Source organism: Convolutriloba macropyga, chromosome 14, assembly GCF_964194025.1.
Source record: "Convolutriloba macropyga chromosome 14, txConMacr16.3, whole genome shotgun sequence".
Lineage (NCBI taxonomy): Eukaryota > Metazoa > Xenacoelomorpha > Acoela > Convolutidae > Convolutriloba > Convolutriloba macropyga.
The window spans coordinates 35157440-35179593 of record NC_134481.1 but is presented as its reverse complement, the minus strand read 5'-3'; the positions used below and the strand labels follow the sequence as shown (position 1 = coordinate 35179593).

At 36.2% G+C, this 22154-nt stretch overlaps 2 protein-coding genes across 3 annotated transcripts in view; one reads left to right on the top strand and one right to left on the bottom strand.

The window, feature by feature from the left end:
* Window positions 1-19742, bottom strand: part of LOC142353246 (uncharacterized) — a 534761-nt gene extending 515019 nt beyond the window's left edge. Inside the window, exon 1 of the mRNA XM_075405479.1 lies at window positions 19728-19742. The gene's annotated coding sequence lies outside the window, so the exon portion shown is untranslated. The remainder of the gene's footprint in view (window positions 1-19727) is intronic.
* Window positions 1-22154, top strand: part of LOC142353242 (sulfate transporter-like) — a 510154-nt gene that overhangs the window by 360070 nt on the left and 127930 nt on the right. The window lies entirely within an intron of this gene.

Genomic DNA, 22154 nt, shown 5'->3' with positions numbered 1-22154 from the left:
CTCCCCTCATCTGTTATTTTCAATATAAAAACGTTTAATAAATTTATCACAACAATTTGTCTTACCACTGAATGAATTAGCTGCTGGTAGGGTTTTGCAAAACTCATTCTGGTGAAAAACCGCTGAAAATTGCGAAAAAGTGTATATTCTGTGCTGCGATATTTGAAAGCAAGAAATATGAGAAAAATATATCTATCTGACTAGCATATGCGAAGTTTTGACCAAGAAAAGGCAGAGTTTAAAGATCACAGAAAATATTAATTGCTTGTAACAATAAAATTCACAATAAAATCTTGAATTTATTTGATTCCAGAAGATCTATTTTTTTACAACTAATTGTGACTTATAAAAAAAGCTTACACCTCTACCGGATCTCTTGTCAGATCTTCCAGCGGAGTGGTTGTAGCGTGTAAAGAAATAACTTGGTACGGAGCTACAATTATTGTCGAATGCCTTCGCCAGCCTTGCAATAAAAGCAGAGGTCAGTATTGTTAGAAACCAGATCTGTTTGAAGATAAAAATTTCGCTTTGTGTTTTTTAACGAGCGCATGCATTGATCAAAAAACGGCTTGGATAGTTGTTTTATGCTTTATGAAGTCATTTCGCGGTCAACCCGTCGTTTACGTATAAATGTAACTCGAAACTCACTGCTTTAAATCTTCGACGGTGATCGTTCTTCCTCTAATTGATTTATTTAATTATTCAAATTTTCGTCAACTGGTACAATTTTGCTGAATACAAGAATATCATTTTTTAGTTCAACTGATTTATGCGTTCACGGGATCCAATATACCGTTCGGTATTTCTATTTTCATCCGGGAAAATGATTGCGTGTAATATTTGAAACTTAAGATAGATTGAGCTAGCTTAAAAAAAGTTTGCTATTGGTTCTTGAAGCAAGGACAATGCTGACGTTTGGTCATTATCTCTGTGTGTAATTTGAATTGGTCGTCAACCACTTGCACAGTTGTTCGAAAATTGTCGGATAGTAATGTTTTCTAAGTGACTAACTTTAATGATTGCGTTCGGAGCCTCCACGGCTGCTCCCCTCATCTGTTATTTTCAATATAAAATTATTTAATAAATTTATCACAACAGTTTGTCTTACCACTGAATGAATTAGCTGCTGGTAGGGTTTTACAAAACTCATTCTGGTGAAAAACCGCTGAAAATTGCCACAAAGTGTAAATTCTGTGCTGCGATATTTGGAAGCCAGAAATATGAAAAAATATATATCTATCTGACTAGCATATGAGAAATTTTGACCAAGAGTTGGCGGATTTTAAAGATCACAGAAAACATTAATCGTTTGTAACGATAAAATTTACAATAAAATCTTGAATTTGTTTGATTCCAGAAGATTTACTTTTTTTACAGCTAATTGTGACTTATAAAAAAAGCATATACCTCCACCGGAACTCTTGTCAGATTTTCCAGCGGAGTGGCTGTAGCGTATAGAGAAATAACCTGGTATGGAGATACAATTATTTTCGAATGTCTCCGCCAGCCCTGCGTTAAAGCAAAAGTCAATATTGTTAGAAACAAGATCTGTTTGAAGATAAAAACTTCGCTTTGTTTTTTTAACGAGCGCATGCATTGATAATAAACGGCTTGGATAGTTGTTTTATGCTTTATGAAGTCATTTCGCCGTCAACCCGTCGTTAACGTATAAATGTAACTCAAAACTGACTGCTTTAAATCTTCGACGGCGATCATTCTTCCTAAAATTGATTTATTTAATTATTCAATTTTTGTTCAACTGGTATAATTTTGATGATTACAAGAATATCATATTTTTGTTCAACTTTTTTTATGCGTTCACAGGATCCAATATACCATTCAATATTTCAAATTTCATCCGGGGAAATGATTGCGTGTAATATTTGGAACTTAAGATAGATTGAGCTAGCTTGAAAAAAGTTTGCTAATGGTTCTCGAAGCAAGGACAGTGCTGACGTTTGGTCACTTTATCTGTGTGTAATTTGAATTTGTCGTCAACCGCTGGCACAGCTGCTCGACAATTGTCGGATAGTAATGTTTTCTAAGTGACTAATTTTGATGATTGCGTTCGGAGCCTCCACGGCTGCTCCCCTCATCTGTTATTTTCAATATAAAAATGTTTAATAAATTTATCACAACAATTTGTCTTACCACTGAATGAATTAGCTGCTGGTAGGGTTTTGCAAAATTCATTCTGGTGAAAAACAGCTGAAAATTGCGAAAAAGTGTATATTCTGTGCTGCGATATTTGAAAGCAAGAAATATGACAAAAACATATCTATCTGACTAGCATATGCGAAGTTTTGACCAAGAAAAGGCAGAGTTTAAAGATCACAGAAAATATTAATTGCTTGTAACGATAAAATTCACAATAAAATCTTGAATTTATTTGATTCCAGAAGAACTATTTCTTTTACAACTAATGTGAATTATAAAAAAAGCATACACCTCCAACGGATCTCTTGTCATATCTTCCAGCGGAGTGGTTGTAGCGTGTAAAGAAATAACTTGGTACGGAGCTACAATTATTGTCGAATGCCTTCGCCAGCCTTGCAATAAAAGCAGAGGTCAGTATTGTTAGAAACCAGATCTGTTTGAAGATAAAAACTTCGCTTTGTGTTTTTTTAACGAGCGCATGCATTGATCAAAAAACGGCTTGGATAGTTGTTTTATGCTTTATGAAGTCATTTCGCGGACAACCCGTCGTTTACGTATAAATGTAACTCGAAACTGACTGCTTTAAATCTTCGACGGTGATCGTTCTTCCTCTAATTGATTTATTTAATTATTCAAATTTTCTTCAACTGGTACAATTTTGCTGAATACAAGAATATCATTTTTTAGTTCAACTGATTTATGCGTTCACGGGATCCAATATACCGTTAGATATTTCAAATTTCATCCGGGGAAATGATTGCGTGTAATATTTGAAACTTAAGATAGATTGAGCTAGCTTGAAAAAAGTTTGCTATTGGTTCTCGAAGCAAGGACAGTGCTGACGTTTGGTCACTTTATCTGTGTGTAATTTGAATTTGTCGTCAACCGCTGGCACAGCTGCTCGACAATTGTCGGATAGTAATGTTTTCTAAGTGACTAATTTTATTGATTGGGTTCGGAGCCTCCACGGCTGCTCCCCTCATCTGTTATTTTCAATATAAAATTATTTAATAAATTTATCACAACAGTTTGTCTTACCACTGAATGAATTAGCTGCTGGCAGGGTTATACAAAACTCATTCTGGTGAAAAACCGCTGAAAAATGCCACAAAGTATATATTCTGTGCTGCGATATTTGGAAACCAGAAATATGAAAAAAATATATCAATCTGACTAGCATATGCGAAGTTTTGACCAAGAGTTGGCAGATTTTAAAGATCACAGAAAATATTTATTGCTTGTAACGATAAAATTCACAATAAAATCTTGAATTAGTTTGATTCTAGAAGATCTATTTCTTTTACAACTAATTGTGACTTATAAAAAAAGCATACACATCCACCGTATCTCTTGTCAGATCTTCCAGCGGAGTGGTTGTAGCGTGTAAAGAAATAACCTGGTACGGAGATACAACTATTGTCGAATGCCTCCGCCAGCCTTGCGGTAAAGCAGAGGTAAGTATTGTTAGAAACCAGATCTGTTTGAAGATAGAAACTTCGCTTTGTGCTTTTTTAACAAGCGCATGCATTGATCAAAAAACGGCTTGGATAGTTGCTTTATGCTTTATGAAGTCTTTTCGCGGTCAACCCGTCGTTTACGTATAAATGTAACTCAAAACTGACTGCTTTAAATATTCAACGGTGATCGTTCTTCCTCTAATTGATTTATATAATTATTCAAATTTTCTTCAACTGGTACAATTTTGCTGAATACAAGAATATCATTTTTTAGTTCAACTGATTTATGCGTTCACGGGATCCAATATACCGTTCGATATTTCTATTCTCATCCGGGGAAATGATTGCGTGTAATATTTGAAACTTAAGATAGGTTGAGCTAGCTTGAAAAAAGTTTGCTATTGGCTCTCGAAGCAAGGACAATGCTGACGTTTGGTCATTGTCTCTATGTGTAATTTGAATTTGTCGTCAACCGCTTGCACTGTTGTTCGACAATTGTCGGATAGTAATGTTTTCTAAGTGACTAATTTTATTGATTGCGTTCGGAGCCTCCACGGCTGCTCCCCTCATCTGTTATTTTCAATATAAAATTATTTAATAAATTTATCACAACAATTTGTCTTACCATTGAATGAATTAGCTGCTGGTAGGGTTTTGCAAAACTCATTCTGGTGAAAAACCGCTGAAAAATGCCACAAAGTGTATATTCTGTGCTGCGATATTTGGAAACCAGAAATATGAAAAAAATATATCAATCTGACTAGCATATGCGAAGTTTTGACCAAGAGTTGGCAGATTTTAAAGATCACAGAAAATATTTATTGCTTGTAACGATAAAATTCACAATAAAATCTTGAATTAGTTTGATTCTAGAAGATCTATTTCTTTTACAACTAATTGTGACTTATAAAAAAAGCATACACCTCCACCGTATCTCTTGTCAGATCTTCCAGCGGAGTGGTTGTAGCGTGTAAAGAAATAACCTGGTACGGAGATACAACTATTGTCGAATGCCTCCGCCAGCCTTGCGGTAAAGCAGAGGTAAGTATTGTTAGAAACCAGATCTGTTTGAAGATAAAAACTTCGCTTTGTGCTTTTTTAACAAGCGCATGCATTGATCAAAAAACGGCTTGGATAGTTGCTTTATGCTTTATGAAGTCTTTTCGCGGTCAACCCGTCGTTTACGTATAAATGTAACTCAAAACTGACTGCTTCAAATATTCAACGGTGATCGTTCTTCCTCTAATTGATTTATATAATTATTCAAATTTTCTTCAACTGGTACAATTTTGCTGAATACAAGAATATCATTTTTTAGTTCAACTGATTTATGCGTTCACAGGATCCAATATACCATTCAATATTTCAAATTTCATCCGGGGAAATGATTGCGTGTAATATTTGGAACTTAAGATAGATTGAGCTAGCTTGAAAAAAGTTTGCTAATGGTTCTCGAAGCAAGGACAGTGCTGACGTTTGGTCACTTTATCTGTGTGTAATTTGAATTTGTCGTCAACCGCTGGCACAGCTGCTCGACAATTGTCGGATAGTAATGTTTTCTAAGTGACTAATTTTGATGATTGCGTTCGGAGCCTCCACGGCTGCTCCCCTCATCTGTTATTTTCAATATAAAAATGTTTAATAAATTTATCACAACAATTTGTCTTACCACTGAATGAATTAGCTGCTGGTAGGGTTTTGCAAAATTCATTCTGGTGAAAAACAGCTGAAAATTGCGAAAAAGTGTATATTCTGTGCTGCGATATTTGAAAGCAAGAAATATGACAAAAACATATCTATCTGACTAGCATATGCGAAGTTTTGACCAAGAAAAGGCAGAGTTTAAAGATCACAGAAAATATTAATTGCTTGTAACGATAAAATTCACAATAAAATCTTGAATTTATTTGATTCCAGAAGAACTATTTCTTTTACAACTAATGTGAATTATAAAAAAAGCATACACCTCCAACGGATCTCTTGTCATATCTTCCAGCGGAGTGGTTGTAGCGTGTAAAGAAATAACTTGGTACGGAGCTACAATTATTGTCGAATGCCTTCGCCAGCCTTGCAATAAAAGCAGAGGTCAGTATTGTTAGAAACCAGATCTGTTTGAAGATAAAAACTTCGCTTTGTGTTTTTTTAACGAGCGAATGCATTGATCAAAAAACGGCTTGGATAGTTGTTTTATGCTTTATGAAGTCATTTCGCGGACAACCCGTCGTTTACGTATAAATGTAACTCGAAACTGACTGCTTTAAATCTTCGACGGTGATCGTTCTTCCTCTAATTGATTTATTTAATTATTCAAATTTTCTTCAACTGGTACAATTTTGCTGAATACAAGAATATCATTTTTTAGTTCAACTGATTTATGCGTTCACGGGATCCAATATACCGTTAGATATTTCTATTTTCATCCGGGGAAATGATTGCGTGTAATATTTGAAACTTAAGATAGATTGAGCTAGCTTGAAAAAAGTTTGCTATTGGTTCTCGAAGCAAAGACAATGCCGACGTTTGGTCATTGTCTCTATGTGTAATTTGAATTTGTCGTCAACCGCTTGCACAGTTGTTCGACAATTGTCGGATAGTAATGTTTTCTAAGTGACTAATTTTATTGATTGGGTTCGGAGCCTCCACGGCTGCTCCCCTCATCTGTTATTTTCAATATAAAATTATTTAATAAATTTATCACAACAGTTTGTCTTACCACTGAATGAATTAGCTGCTGGCAGGGTTATACAAAACTCATTCTGGTGAAAAACCGCTGAAAAATGCCACAAAGTATATATTCTGTGCTGCGATATTTGGAAACCAGAAATATGAAAAAAATATATCAATCTGACTAGCATATGCGAAGTTTTGACCAAGAGTTGGCAGATTTTAAAGATCACAGAAAATATTTATTGCTTGTAACGATAAAATTCACAATAAAATCTTGAATTAGTTTGATTCTAGAAGATCTATTTCTTTTACAACTAATTGTGACTTATAAAAAAAGCATACACATCCACCGTATCTCTTGTCAGATCTTCCAGCGGAGTGGTTGTAGCGTGTAAAGAAATAACCTGGTACGGAGATACAACTATTGTCGAATGCCTCCGCCAGCCTTGCGGTAAAGCAGAGGTAAGTATTGTTAGAAACCAGATCTGTTTGAAGATAAAAACTTCGCTTTGTGCTTTTTTAACAAGCGCATGCATTGATCAAAAAACGGCTTGGATAGTTGCTTTATGCTTTATGAAGTCTTTTCGCGGTCAACCCGTCGTTTACGTATAAATGTAACTCAAAACTGACTGCTTTAAATATTCAACGGTGATCGTTCTTCCTCTAATTGATTTATATAATTATTCAAATTTTCTTCAACTGGTACAATTTTGCTGAATACAAGAATATCATTTTTTAGTTCAACTGATTTATGCGTTCACGGGATCCAATATACCGTTCGATATTTCTATTCTCATCCGGGGAAATGATTGCGTGTAATATTTGAAACTTAAGATAGGTTGAGCTAGCTTGAAAAAAGTTTGCTATTGGCTCTCGAAGCAAGGACAATGCTGACGTTTGGTCATTGTCTCTATGTGTAATTTGAATTTGTCGTCAACCGCTTGCACAGTTGTTCGACAATTGTCGGATAGTAATGTTTTCTAAGTGACTAATTTTATTGATTGGGTTCGGAGCCTCCACGGCTGCTCCCCTCATCTGTTATTTTCAATATAAAATTATTTAATAAATTTATCACAACAGTTTGTCTTACCACTGAATGAATTAGCTGCTGGCAGGGTTATACAAAACTCATTCTGGTGAAAAACCGCTGAAAAATGCCACAAAGTATATATTCTGTGCTGCGATATTTGGAAACCAGAAATATGAAAAAAATATATCAATCTGACTAGCATATGCGAAGTTTTGACCAAGAGTTGGCAGATTTTAAAGATCACAGAAAATATTTATTGCTTGTAACGATAAAATTCACAATAAAATCTTGAATTAGTTTGATTCTAGAAGATCTATTTCTTTTACAACTAATTGTGACTTATAAAAAAAGCATACACATCCACCGTATCTCTTGTCAGATCTTCCAGCGGAGTGGTTGTAGCGTGTAAAGAAATAACCTGGTACGGAGATACAACTATTGTCGAATGCCTCCGCCAGCCTTGCGGTAAAGCAGAGGTAAGTATTGTTAGAAACCAGATCTGTTTGAAGATAAAAACTTCGCTTTGTGCTTTTTTAACAAGCGCATGCATTGATCAAAAAACGGCTTGGATAGTTGCTTTATGCTTTATGAAGTCATTTCGCGGTCAACCCGTCGTTTACTTATAAATGTAACTCAAAACTGACTGCTTTAAATATTCAACGGTGATCGTTCTTCCTGTAATTGATTTATTTATTTATTCAATTTTTCTTCAACTTGTATAATTTTGCTGAATACAAGAACCTCATTTTTAGTTCATTTTATTTATGCGTTCACAGAATCCAAAAACGGTTCAATTTTTCTATTTTCATCCAGGGAAATCATTGCGTGTAATATTTGAAACTTAAGATAGATTAGGCTAGCTTGAAGAAAGTTCGCTTTTGGTTCTCGAAGCAGGGACAGTGCTGACGTTTGGTCATTTTATCTGTGTGTAATTTGAATTTGTCGTCTACCGCTTGCACAGTTGCTCGACAATTGTCGGATAGTAATGTTTTCTAAGTGACTAATTTTGATTATTGCGTTCGGAGCCTCCACGGCTGCTCCCCACGTCTGTTATTGTCAATATAAAATTATTTAATAAACTTATCACAACAATTTGTCTTTCCACTAAATTAATTAGCTGCTGGTAGGTGTTTCAAAACTCATTCTGGTGAAAAACCGCTGAAAATTGCCACAAAGTGTATATTCTGTGCTGCGATAATTGAAAGCCAGAAATATGACAAAAATTTATCTCTCTGACTAGCATTTGCGAAGTTTTGACCAAAAGTTGGCAGATTTTAAAGATCACAGAAAATATTAATTGTTTGTAACGATAAAATTCACAATAAAATCTTGAATTTGTATGATTTCAGAAGATCTAATTCTTTTACAACTAATTGTGACTTTTAAAAACGCAAACACCTCCACCGAAACTGTTGTCAGATCTTCTAGCGGAGCGGTCCTAGCGTATGAAGAAAAAACCTGGTATGGAGATATAACCAATGACGAAATTCTCCGCCAGCCATGCGCTAAAACAAAGGTCGGTATTGTTTGAAACGAGATCTGTTTGAAGATAAATCTTCGCTTTGTGCTTCTTTAACGAGCATGCCTTGAGCAAAAAAAGGTTTGGATCGTTGCTTTATGCTTTATGGAGTTATTTCGTGTTCAGTCCTTCGTTTGCATATAATTGTAACTCAAAATTGACCAATTTGTCGACCGTATCCACTTTTTAGCAAATTTTCCTATTAAATCATTTTTGTCACTATAGATTAGTTTGCTCCATACAATATTATCATCTTTTAGTGCAACCTTTGCGTTCACTGAATCCAATATACCGCTCATTTTTTTATATTTTCGGCAAACTCAATTAAAATAAGAAATCATAATTTGTAAACTTCAAAAATTAGGTATAAATTGAACTAGCTTAGGGAAGGTTTGCTATTGATTCTCGAAGCAGGCACAGTACAGACGTCCGGTCGTTTTCAGTGTTTGTTATTTGAATTTGTCATCAACCACTTGCAGAGTTGCTCGTCAATAGTCAAATAGTAGTGTTCTCCATGTAACCAACATTGGTGATTGCGTTCGGAGCCTCCAAGGCTGCTCCGCTCATCTGTTATTTTCAATATTGAACCATTTAAAATTTTTGTCACAACATTTTATCTCATCACTGAATGAATTGGCTGTTGGTATGGTTCTAAAAGGCATTCTGGTAAAAGATGACTGAATTTGCCACATATTGTATATTCAACACTGTAAAATTTGAAAGCCAAACTTGACAAAAACGTATATATATGATTGTATATGTGACGATTTGAGCAAAAGGTGGGCGGATAACAAAAAATCACAGAACATAAAAATTGATCATAACATTAAAATTCACCATAATATCATTAGTTGGTTTGATGACAGAATATCTTTTTTATTTACGGCTAAGTTAGACTTATACAACACGCATACACATCCGCCAGAACTCTTGTTAGAGTTTCTAGCGGAGTGGTCATGGCGTTAGAGGAAATAACCTGGTACGGAGACATAATTTTTTGTCGAACTTCTTGGTCGGCCATGCTGTAAGCGAAGGTCAATAAAGTTAGAAACCAGATCTGTTTGAAGATAAATATTTGAATTTTGCTTCTTTAGAGGGCATGCATTGAGCAAAGAGAGGCTTTGATTGTTGCTTTATGCTTTGTAAAATCATTTCGTGATGAATCCGTCGTGTGCTCTTAATTTCAAATCAAAAATTCTAAAGCGATTATTCTCTGCTTTAGTACAACCATTTATTAAGTTTCGTCTACGACGCACTGAATTTTATTTTTCGTGATTAGCAGCTTGCAAATCTGTTGAAACGAAAATTTTTTTTGGTTTATTCATTTAACATGTGCAAAGACGCCAGTACTGTCTGTTTTGTCCAGACAATGTCAACTAGTAGAAAAAAAGGTCTGCCTATAATCTCCTTTTTTCTCTCTAACCGATATGGATCTTGAATACTGCTTTGAACAATGACGCGTGCATTGCTTTCGCTGACTTTTCTAGTGTTGTGTTTGATTCTTTTGTCAGCACTATCTTTTTTCTCATGAATTTGAAGGGCGTTTGGCAAAGTTTCACTATGCATCGTATACAATAAAACGAGAAAAATCTTGAAATATGAATGCAGTAATCGCTAATACATTTCAAAATAACGCACGAAAAACAAAAAGAGCAAACTGATTGGCAATAATGGAGAGACGGTTGAAGCGAAGAACGAAATCAGACCGACAGAATTTGCAAATGTACTTTTTTATCATCTTATCAGTCTGTAATTTGAACTTGACGTCAACTGCTGGCACAGTTGCCCATCAATTGTCGGATGTGAGTTTTCTCCTGTTGACCGATTTGATGAATGCATTTGTGATTCTTCACGGCTGCTCCCCTCATCTGCCATCTGAAAAAAAAAACAAAACATTTTAGCAAATTTATGACAGTATTTTCCTTTTTATTTTTTAGTTATCCTTGATACTGCAATTCTATACACCAAAATCTAACAAGCTATCAAGAACAATGAGGAATTTCAATTGTTGCAGCGAGACTTGTTCAAAATGAATGACTGGATAATGCCATGGAAACTTTTTTTTCATCCAGAAAAAGCGAATGTGTTACAACTGGGATACAGAACGTGAAACACATGAGTAACGTATGTACGAGAAAAGACAGACAACAAGACCAAAAGTGAACACTGAGGGGACTTGGATGTCAACTCTGACAACCAGCTGACATTTGGAGAACACATTGCAGAGAAAGTAGCCTAGGCCAACAGAATCATTGTACTGATAGCACGAACTTGTGCTCATCGAGACATATTATTGTTCAGAAACCTCTTCAGCTCACTGTTCAGACCGCTACTAGAGGAAGCCAACACAGTTTGGTCTTTACATTGGACAAGCTGAGGTATTAACAAAGGAAGAACAGCTTCAGCGAGCAATTCGTTAATGAGTGGAATAACTTTCCTACTGAATTTATCTCAGTCAAAGAAAATTAGGAAGTTTAAGTCAAGATTAGACAACCATTGGAAGTATCGAGAGCTTAAGTACCTTCATGAATTTAAAACTTGGAATGTATCCATTTTTACAGCATAGATTCCTAACAAATCATTCTTTTTTTCTTCAACTGAGATTAGTTTGCTCCATACAAGACTATCATCTTTTAGTTCAAATAAATTTTGCGTGCACTGAATCCAATATACCGTTCCTTTTTTCTATTTTCGACAAACTCATTTCAAATAAAGCAATCGTCATTTGTAGAATTAGTTCGAGGAATGTTTGCTATTGATTCTCGAAGCAGGCACAATACAGACGTTTGGTCATTTTCTCTGTCTGTGATTTGAATTTGTCGTCAACCCCTCGCACAGTTGCTGTTCAGAAGTCGAATAATAATGTTTTCCAGTCAACCAATATTGGCGATTGCGTTCGGAGCTCACAAGGCTGCTCCCCTCATCTGCCATTTTCAATACTTAACTATTTAAAAATTTTATCACAATATATTGTCTCACCACTGAAAGAATTAACTGCTGGTATGGTCTAAAACGCATTCTGGTGAAAAATCACGGAAATACCACGAATTGTATTTTCTGCATTGTGAAATTTGAAAGTCAGATATGACAAAAATGTATCTATAAGACTGCATATATGAAGATTTGAGCAATGGGTGGGCAGATATTAATAAACACAGAATATATAAATTGACCATAACGTTAAAATTCACCATAATATCATGAGTTGGTTTGATGTCAGAAGATCTTTTTTTCATTTACAGCAAAGTGTGACTTTTACAACACGCAAACAAATCCGCCAGAACTATGGTCAGAATTTCTAGTGGAGTGGTCATGGCGTTAAAGGAAATAATTTGGTACGGAGATATAATTTTTTGTCGAATTTCTCGGTCGGCCATGCTGTATGCGAAGGTCAATAAAGTTAGAAACCTGATCTGTTTGACGATAAATATTCGCGTTGTGCTTCTTTAGAGGACATGCTTTGAGCAAAGAGAGGCTTTGATTGTTGCTTTAAGCTTTAAAAAATCAGTTAGTGGTCAATCCGTCGTGCTCCTTTAATTTCAAACATAATTTCTAAAGCGATTATTTTTTGCTTCAGTATCACCTTTTTTTACTTCTCGTGTACGACGCATTGAATTATTTTTTTCCTGAGATCAGCAGTTTGCAAATCTGTTGAAAGGAAAACTTTTTTGGTTTATTCTTTTAACATGTGCAAAGACGCCACTACTTCGTTTGTTTTGTCCAGACAATGTCAACTAATAAAATATTAGATCTGCCTATAATCTCTTTTTTTCACACTAACTGATATTGATCTTGAATACCTCAGTGAACAATGATGTGTGTATTAATTTCGTTGACTTCTCTAGTGTCGTGTTTGATTATATCGTCAGCACTATCTTTTTTCTGATGAATTCGAGGGGCGTTTGGCAGAGTTTCACGGCACTACGCATCTTATTCAATGAAATTGTCGTGGTCAATAACACGGGTCAAAGAATTCAATAAGATGAAATTTAAATTAAATTTTGAACTGAAAATATACAAAAATTAGCTTGTATTTATAGTGGTTATCTATGCGAAAATATACAGAGAAAATTTAGATTAGCTAAAAATATTTTACATGATTGGCATGTGAATAGATCTTAACTCCGAATCCCGGTGGTGATTTTCTATTTTCATCAACATTTCATGAGAATCATATATGGCTTGGGTACAATCGATTTCATTAGTTGGAGGTCGGTGGATGTTAAAATCAGGTTTCTGTTGGTGGGAGAATTTACTTCTGACATATGATTGATAGGTCAATAAGATAATGATAGCGCCAAAACAAAATTAGAATTGAGCTTAGTTTTGTAGCCATTACTTATCGACACAGCAATAAACTTCGTCAGGTAAGTTCTTCTTTCGTTCTTTGAAACTTTAATAAAACTTCTAAGTTTCTTGATGTTTCATTGAAACCATCACATCCTCCCTCCTTTTTAAGCAAGTTTGTGGGTATAGGTTCTCCAAATCTGTCAGGTTGTTTTCTGTTCCTGGTTGATGTTCGTGAAGGCTCTGAGGTTTCGGGTTGTTGGTGCTCTGCAGATGATGTGGCTGCAGAAGCTTCATCTTGATGGGAAGGTCCCTCATCTGTGTTCTGAAGTTGTGGTTCTGATCGCGATATGGTCTCCTCTACTGCTGGTTCAGTTTTCACACTGTCCTCGTCTAGTCTCGCAATTTGGTTGTCGCTCACTAGAATAGTCCGTGCTGAGGTTTCAGGCTGTATGAAAGATGTGTTCAGGCCCTTCCTGATGATGAAGGTAGCAGAACTGTATTTGTCTTTTCGTTGGCCTTGAATAGAATGGGTTCGCACAAGTCGAAATCTGCTATTGCTGGTAGTCTCACTCTGCGTCCCAACAGGAATTCAACTGGAGTTTTGCTCCTCGTCTTTGAAGTGTTGCGATGTGCCATCAGTGCCCTTTGCAGGAATGCTCCAAATAACACATTAAGGTTTGGACTCCACGCTTAAAGTGCCCGCTTCACTGTCTGAACTGCTCTTTCAGCTAGTCCATTAGCTCTTGGATGATAAACGGGTGATTCCATTTTCTTAATTCCCAGTGATTCACACCACTGTTTAAGATCACCACTTACAAATTCAGGACCGTTATCAGATACTAAAGTTTTCGGTATTCCGAATCTTGCAAAGATTTGACTAACAAGTATTTTAACTGTTTCTGATGTTCTATTCCCCACGGGGAAGGCTTCTACTCAACCAGAACCCGCGTCAACAATTACTAAGATATTGGTTTGGTCCTTAACATAACCCCAGTCCATGTGGAGCCGTTCCCAAATGTCGGCTTCTGGCCACGTAGAGACCGTTTTTCCCAGGCTAGGCCTGTTCAACTGACAATTCTTATATTTACTAACAAAGTGTTGAACGTCTTGGGTAATGCCAGGCCACCATGCTATCATTCTGACTGATGCCTCAGTTGCATTCTTCCCGGGATGTGTCTCATGCGCTTTTGCCAAAACCAAGTGTCGTAGTTTGTGTGGAATGAAAGGAACAACACCTCTGCAGATGATTCCATTATGTAAAGTAAGCGCATCATTCTGTTGTTCGAATCCTTTTTCCGCTTCTGAACATTGTTTCCAATTGCCGCTTTTGATTCGTTTCATTATGTCCTGGAAGAATCTGTTTGTTCCAAGTTCAGTTTTGATTTCTTCTTGGGTCACCAAATCACTGTGGGCGAAGTAGATGTTATTGATTGCGAAGCACACTCGATCGTTGTCCGATTCGTCTTCGCCAAAATCCATTCTGCTCAAAGCATCTGTGTGGGGTATCTGCTCTCCTGGTGTGTACCTCAACTCATAGTCGAAACCCATTAGAGCTATTGCTCATTTTGTGATTCTCGCTGATGCTGTCTTCGGGATCTCCTCGTCTGGTTCAAAGAGATATTTGAGTGGTTTGTGGTCAGTCTGTAGGGTAAATTGTCTTCCAAGAAGGAATTGTTTTAGTCTTGTGACCACAAACACAATTGCCAGTGCTTCCCGCTCTATGTTCGAGTAGTTTTGCTCCGCTGGAGTCAATTTTCTCGATACATATATGACTGGATGTCCTTCTTGGGAAAGAACCCCGCCAATGGCTTTTTCAGAGGCGTCAGTAGTAACTGATGCCTAGGCGTCAATAGTAACTCTTTTTGTAGACTATATGGCTGTACTAGTGGGTTAGCACATAATTCATTTTTTATGTCTTCAAAGGCTTTTTGTTGTATTTTGCCCCATGAGAAATCGCTATTTCTCATCTTATTTAAGGGTAGCATTTTTGTTGCAAAATCAGGAATCATTCTTCCGTAAAAATTAGCTAGCCCAACAAACGATTCGAGTTGTTTATTGTTAGTTGGTGCTTTTGCACATTTTTTCAACATGTTTGGGATCTGGTGCTATTCCCTCCTTTGAAATGGAGTATCCCAAAAAGCTAACGCTATCGACTGGTTTTAAGTTGGGTTTTTTCTCATTAATAGTAAAGTTTTTCTCACGTAGTCGACTCTTGACTGCAATCATTCTCTTGTCGAACTGCTCCTTGGTAGTTCCATACACCAATACATCGTGTTGAAAGATCACAACACCTTTAATTCCTTTGAGTGTTGATTCGATGCAATTCTGGAAGATTGAAGAACAGTTTTTCAATCCCTGAGGTAGTCGGCACATCTTGAACAGTCCCAGAGATGTGTTGATTGTGCATATATCTTTAGCTTCTTCGTCAAGTTCAATTTGATAGTAGGCATCTGAGAGGTCAATTTTGCCAAAGTATGAGGCCCCATGTAGGTTGTGGAAGATCGTCTCCATGTCCGGTATTGGGTAGTCCTCATCCATGACCTTGCCATTGATGTGCACTTTCAAGTCCAAGCAAAGTCTCAGTTCTCCACTCTTCTTTCTCTGCCACACCACTGGAGATGCATTAGTGACTCCTCCTGGCTGTACCGGTTCAAGGATGCCTTGTCTGACCATTTGTTCCAGCTTCTCTGTGACCTTGTCTTGAAGAGGTAGAGGTATTTTTCCGGCTTTGCAGAACATTGGCTGTGTTCCTGGTATCAACTTCACATGAGCTTTGTAACCTTTCACAGCAGGTAGGTGCTCGGCTGTGATGTTGTTCACGCCGTGCTTCGGCAGAAGGTCTCTACCAAGTAGTCCAACTTCTTTATCAGACTGCACAACTGCAAGTTGTTTTTGAGTGAGCCTGCTTCCGTTCCACTCAACGTCACAAGTAAGTGATCCCAGAAGCGTTAATTGATGACCATCATAAGCTTCAAGATGTCTTATCTTACCATCCAACTGAGGTTTACCAAGCTCAGTCCATATTTTTGATGATATCACTGTGCTATCTGCACCTGTGTCTACCTGCATTTTTACTTTGCAGTTATTTATTGAGATATATTCCCATGTCACAGACATGCTAAAGATTTGTTCTTTAGTATAAAACAATCCCATCTCCGATGCTGGAGATGCTTGCTCTGAAGAGACATTTTCTTCTTCGCAAAAGTTATTCTGTTTATTGTACTTACCTGAATTTGGTTGGGGTCTGCTGCTACACATTTTTGAGAAGTGTCCCACCTTTTCACAGGTGTTGCATTTTTTACTTAGCGCTGGACAGGGTCTACTAGAGTGTGGCTTACCTCCACACCTAGTGCACATGTTGTTGTTTTTATTAGCCGTAATTTTTTCATTTGGTTTTCGAAAGGTCTTTTTGAAGTTGAACCCAACTTCCTCTTTCACATTAAAGCGCTTATTACCTGATGAAAAACTTGCAAAAGCCATTGCTTGACTTCTGAACTGTAAGCTCTCGATCATTTCAGTAACCGATATTGCTGGTTTTGCTTTAATACCGTCTAGTAGTCTAATTTTTGCTTCAGGGTCCCTCAAACCTGAGATAAACTTTATTTTTACCAACTCCTCTTCGGGGTTGGCAGCTGTTTTCAGTTTTTCGAAGTCACAATAGCGTGCTTCTTCTCTAAGACCTGCTAGGAAGTGGTCGTCTGACTCCCCTACACCTTGGATTACGGACAGAAATTTAGCCCTTTCTGCCGTTACTACTCTCTCTTTAGGAGAAATATAATTTTGAATCGCCAATCTGATGTCTTTATACGGAGTGTCTATCAAATTCCTAGGACTCATTAAGCTCCTAAGTTTAATAATTGCATCTTGCCCGCACATACTAAGAAAGAGATTGGTTGCCTGTAGGTCCTGTACAGTACCATCGGTGTTGACCTTGTCCTCTTTCTTCTCTGCGCGGCATTTCGCCACAAAAGACATAATCCACGCAGTAGCTGATTCTGCATTCTGTAGATCCAAAATTTGTCTGTCTGTAGCTGGTCTGGACACCATTGTCGTGGTCGATAACAGGGGTAAAAGAATTTAATAAGATGAATTTTAAATTAAATTTGAACTGAAAATATACAAAAATTAGCTTGTATTTATAGTGGTTATCTATGCGAAAATATACAGAGAAAATTTAGATTAGCTAAAAATATTTTACATGATTGGCATGTGAATAGATCTTAACTCCGTTTTAAATATAAAAGTATTTTGAAAGTAGTAAATGGTAGATATAGTTTACAAACTGGTTATAAAATCAAAACTGGCAAAATTAATTGACAAATAACCCAACCCAGTCGAATCTCGGACCATAAGTATGCATCAAAAGAAGATATCTGATAGAACAAATTAATTAATCACCAGAATGAATCGATGTCGAAAGTTATCTATAGTATATAACAGCCCTAATTCATAAATATAATTATCATGAATCAACACGAGACGCTTCACAGGTAAATGTTATATTGCCGAATTCTTAATGAGCGAAATTATACATGAAAGATTGTGATCACGCCATTTATTGCTCTAGGCTAAATCCGACGGTTTTCTCAAGATAACCGTCATGTCGCAAATATCTTACAACATAGCTGTAATATGATCTTTATCTCAATAAGGCGGTTAGATATTTTTATCGAGCAAGAGTCTTGGTATGGGGCGGTTATGTTATAACACTCCTGCAAATTTTATGAGATAATTTAACCCTCTTCATGCAAATTTTTGCAATGTAGCCGCCTTACGCAAGATTTTGCGTGATAAACTTTCCTTCTGAGAGTCTGCTAGATCTTAGAAGAAAAGATTATGTTTTGGTAATTTCTTTTGGGCTGAAATTTTGCTTTTTTTGGAACTAATATTTTTAAATTGAAGAACCCAAAAACCATGTATAAAAAATGACGACCATTTTATGAAATTAAAATTTTATACCAATGACAACTGCTACTTCAACAGTTTAAAAGTGTTGGTCGGGATACCCCAGTACGCGACTCAAGTCGGTCTGGCACTCCAAGTGCGCGACTGAAGTCTGCCTGGTAATAGCAGATTTTGGTCCAGATGATCTGATCAGAGCTGGTTTGGGTCGTGCACTTCATGCAGGGAACCGTTTGTGTTAGACTAAAGTGTTATCATAGTTTAGCTCATATTAAGCTATGCTAGGTGCGTTAAAATTGAGGTAAATCATGCGTTTGCATCATTAAACATTCGTAATTGTCGTGGTCGATAACACGGGTCAAAGAATTCAATAAGTTGAATTTTAAATTAAATTTTGAACTGAAAATATACAAAAATTAGCTTGTATTTATAGTGGTTATCTATGCGAAAATATACAGAGAAAATTTAGATTAGCTAAAAATATTTTACATGATTGGCATGTGAATAGATCTTAACTCCGAATCCCGGAGGTGATATTCTATTTTCATCAACACTTCATGAGAATCATATATGATTTGGGTACAATCGAGTTCATTAGTTGGAGGTCGGTGGATGTTAGAATCAGGTTTCTGTTGGTGGGAGAATTTACTTCTGACATATGATTGATAGGTCAACAAGATAATGATAGCGCCAAAACAAAATTAGAATTGAGTTTAGTTTTGTAGCCATTACTTATCGACACAGCAATAAAGTTCGTCAGGTAAGTTCTTCTTTCGTTCTTTGAAACTTTAATAAAACTTCTAAGTTTCTTGATGTTTCATTGAAACCATCACAGAAACAAAAAATAATTGAATTATAAAAGTTGAATTTGCTAACAAACTGCAAGGTAACTTGAAAAAAAGAGCAAACTGATTGGCAATGAATGCGATACGGTTGAAGCGAAGGCGACAGCAAATGGAAAAAATTTGCAAGTGTACTGTCTTTTTGATCACTTTCTCAGTCTGTAATTCGAATTTGTCGTCAATCACTTGCAAGGTTGCCAATTATTTGTCGGATAGGTATTCTTGCCTGTTGATTGACTTCATGATTCCGTTCCTGAGCCTCCACGGCTGCTCCTTTCATCTGCCACTTTCAAAAGAAAAGTTTTTAATAAGTTTACAATAGTAACATCATATAAGATAGTAACAGATCGATTATCCGGATTTGCACATGGCTGATGAATTGTTCATACTCTTCATTACGTGATCTAGGTTTTTCGATATTGAATTTTTCATGTGTTCAACCGTATCCATAATTCAAGCAAATATTTCTATTAAATCATTCATTTTTTCTACAACTGGTATAGGTTTGCTCGATAAAAGGGCATGATCCTTCAGTTCAACTAACAATTGCGTTCACAGAATCCAGTATACCGTTCAGCTGTTCTCTTTTTGGAAAACTTGTTTCGAATAAAAGAATCATCCCGTGTAAATTTTTGAAATTTTGTACAGATTGAGTTAGCTTGAAGGTTTGCGATTGATTCTCGATGCAAGCAGTGTACAATTTTTTGATCAACTTCTCTGTCTGTAATTTGAATTTGTCGTCAACCGCTTGAACAGTTAACCATCAATAGTTGGATGAGCTTTTTTCCCTTTTGACCAACTTGGTGGTTGCGTTCGTGAATCTCCACGACTGCTCCCTTCATCTGCCTTTTTTTTTAAAAAAAATTTAATAAGTTTATGAGGACTTTTTCCGTTTTTATTTTAAGTTATCTTTGATACTGCAGTTCTACATAACAAAATCTACCAAGCTATCGAGGAAAATGAGGGCATTCAGTTGTCTTTTTAGTATATAGAGAATTTAAAATATTAGTGTAAATTCTCTTTGCTTCACTGCCACCACTTATTAGGTCCCGTTTACGACGCCATCAAAAAATTTCCCTTTCAACTTTCAACAGTTGACAAATCTAATGAAACGTAAATTTTGTTGGTGTATTCTCTTTAAAAATGCAAAGACGCAAGTATTGTTCGTTTTGTCCGGACTATTTCATCCAATAGAAAAACAGGTCTGTTAATAATCTCCTTTTTTTCTCCCTAGCCCATATTGATCTTGACTATTTCACTGAACAATGATGTGTGCATTAATTTCGTTGACTTCTCTAGTGTCGTGTTCGATTATATTGTCAACACTATCTTTTTTCTTATGAATTCGAGGGGCGTTTGGCAGAGTTTCACGGCACTACGCATCATATACAATGAAACCACAAAAGACTTGAATTATTAAAGTTGTATTTGCTAACAAACTTCAAGGTAACATGAAAAAAAAGGGCAAACTGATTGGCAATGAATGCGATACGGTTGAAGTTAAGGTTGACTGCAAATTGAGAAAATTTGCAAGTGTACTGTCTTTTGATCACTTTCTTAGTCTGTAATCTGAATTTGTGGTCAACCACTTGCAAGGTTGCCCATTATTTGTTGGATAGGTTTTCGTGACTATTGACTTCGCGTTCTTGAGCCTCCACGGCTGCTCCTTTCATCTGCCACTTTCAAAGAAAACTTTTTAATAAGCTTAAAATAGTAACATCATATAAGATAGTAACAGATCGATTATCCGGATTTCCACATGGCTATTGAATTGTACATACTGTTCATTACTTGATCTGGGTTTTCCGATATTGAATGTTTCAAGTGTTCGATCGTATCCATATTTCAAGCATATAATTCCATTAAATCATTCCTTTTTTCTACAACTGGTATAGGTTTGCTCGATACAAGGGCATCATCCTTCAGTTCAACTAACAATTGCGTTCACAGAATCCAGTATACCGTTCAGCTGTTCTCTTTTTGGAAAACTGGTTTCGAATAAAAGAATCATCCCGTGTAAATTTTTGAAATTTTGTACAGATTGAGTTAGCTTGAAGGTTTGCGATTGATTCTCGATGCAAACAGTGTACAATTTTTTGATCAACTTCTCTGTCTGTAATTTGAATTTGTCGTCAACCGCTTGAGCAGTTAACCATCAATAGTTGGATGAGCTTTTTTCCCTTTTGACCAACTTGGTGGTTGCGTTCGTGAATCTCCACGACTGCTCCCTTCATCTGCCATTTTTTTTAAAAAAAACTTTAATAAGTTTATGAGGACTTTTTCCGTTTTCATTTTAAGTTATCTTTGATACTGCAGTTCTACATAACAAAATCTAGCAAGCTATCGAGGAAAATGAGGGCATTCAGTTGTCTTTTTAGTATATAGAGAATTTTAAATATTAGTGTAAATTCTCTTTGCTTCAGTGCCACCACTTATTAGGTCCCGTTTACGACGCCATCAAAAAATTTCCCTTTCAACTAATAATTGCGTTCACAGAATCCAGTATACCGTTCAATTTTTCTCTTTTCGGAGACTCGTTTTGAATAAAAGAATAATCATCGTGTGTAAATTTTTGAAATTTTTGATAGATTGAGTTAGCTTGAAGGTTTGCATTTGATTCTCGATGCAAGCAGTGTACAATTTTTTGATCAGTTCTCGGTCTGTAATTTTAACTTGTTGTCAACCGCTTGCACAGTTAACCATCAGTTGTTGGATGGGCATTTTTTTGACCAACTTGGAGGTTGCGTTCGTGAATCTCCATGACTGCTCCCTTCATCTGCCGTTTTTTTTTAAAAAAAACTTTAAAATAATTATGAGGACAATTTCCTTTTTTATACTAAGTTTTCCTTGATACTGCAGTTCTACACACCAAAATCTACAAAGCTATCAATGAAAATGAGGGCATTCAATTGTCTTTTTAGTATATAGAGAATTTAAACTGTTAGTAAAAATTCTCTTTGCTTCAGTGCAACCACTTATTAGTTCTCGTTTACGACGCCATCAAAAAGTTGCCCTTTCAACTTTCAATAGTTGACAAATCGAGTGAAAGGTAAATTTTGTTGATGTATTCTCTTTAAAAAGTGCAAAGACGCAAGTATTGTTCGTTTTGTCCGGACTATTTCATCCAATAGAAAAAAAGGTCTGTTAATAATCTCCTTTTCTCCCTAGCCCATATTGATCTTGACTGTTTCATTGAACAATGATGTGTGCATTACTTTTGTTGACTTCTCTAGTGTCGTGTTCGATTATATCGTTATTACTATTTTTTTTTCTTATGAATTTGAGGGGCT